The sequence below is a fragment of the Alligator sinensis genome, unplaced genomic scaffold, assembly GCF_000455745.1.
Source record: "Alligator sinensis unplaced genomic scaffold, ASM45574v1 scaffold850_1, whole genome shotgun sequence".
In the NCBI taxonomy this organism is placed as follows: domain Eukaryota; kingdom Metazoa; phylum Chordata; order Crocodylia; family Alligatoridae; genus Alligator; species Alligator sinensis.
In genome coordinates, this window is record NW_005842742.1 from 482,239 (window position 1) to 483,238 (window position 1,000).

A 1,000-nucleotide genomic window follows, 5' to 3' on the forward strand; every position below is an offset into this window, starting at 1 on the left:
CCCCTCGCAGGGGCCCGGAACACCCCCGCGTGGCCTCGACACCAGGGCTGTGTCGGCACTATGTCGGCTGGCGGAGGGATACCGGGCTGTACGACTTTATATAGCCCTGGGCCCAAGAGGCCCTGGCGGAGGGATACCGGGCTGCAGCGGACCATACAGCTGCCCGGGGAGAGAGTCCCAGCAGAAGGATACGGGGCCCCATTGAGCCCGTACGGCCCCGGCGGAGGGATACGGGGCCATATTGGGTCCATGCGGTCCCGGCGGAGGGATATGGGCCCTCCTGGGACTAAGCGGGCCGGGGACCGGACGCTGCCCCCCACGTAGGTGACTTGCCGCAGAGGAATAACGCTAGCGCGGACTATTTGCGGGCACGGAGGCATACGGCGAGGTGAAGGTGTCGGCCTAGGGACTATATCGCGCCCCTATTCAACCGCCCCCGGCGCGGAGGGATACCTCAGACCCACGCGGTGTCCCCTCCGAGGCCAAAGGGCACGGACGAGAAGGCGGCACCAGCCCACAAGGGGCCCGCTGAGCGTTCTCTGGCCGCCGGGTAGGACTGGACTCTCGCGGCCACCGTTGGGCACCTAGCGGCCCTGTGCCTTTCCTTTAAGCGCGTGCGCAGCAGGCACCAGGGAAATCGTGGGCGCTCTGTGCCCTTCGCTTGTGCGCATGCGTAGTCCCGTCCCCAGGCCCGCCGCAGAAGGGCAGGGCCGCCATCTTGGAATGTCGGGGCATAGGAGGGAGGTGCTCACTGCGCAGGCGCGCAGCGCGCTCCAGGGCGGCAGGTGGAGACTGGGCGAGACCGAAGCGGGGCTGGGCTGGCTGGGTTTCCCCCCCCACCCCCGCGCAAGAACAAGGCGTGAAAGACCAAAAATAGCTCCTTTTATTCCCAAAATATATTCGTCTAACGTACAAAACCCATCCCGACAGATCTGCATGCCCATTTTTTAGGTAGCTCACAGCACTGGGCCCCACACTATGACCTCCCCCTCCCCCCCCC

General features: G+C 65.9%; 1 protein-coding gene across 1 annotated transcript in view; it reads right to left on the reverse strand.

Moving 5' to 3' along the window:
• The window catches only part of SMG9 (SMG9, nonsense mediated mRNA decay factor), a 7,434-nt gene extending 6,617 nt beyond the window's left edge, over window positions 1–817 (reverse strand). The window contains exon 1 of the mRNA XM_025216467.1: window positions 454–817. The gene's annotated coding sequence lies outside the window, so the exon portion shown is untranslated. The remainder of the gene's footprint in view (window positions 1–453) is intronic.
• Between the last annotated feature and the right edge of the window lie 183 nt (window positions 818–1,000).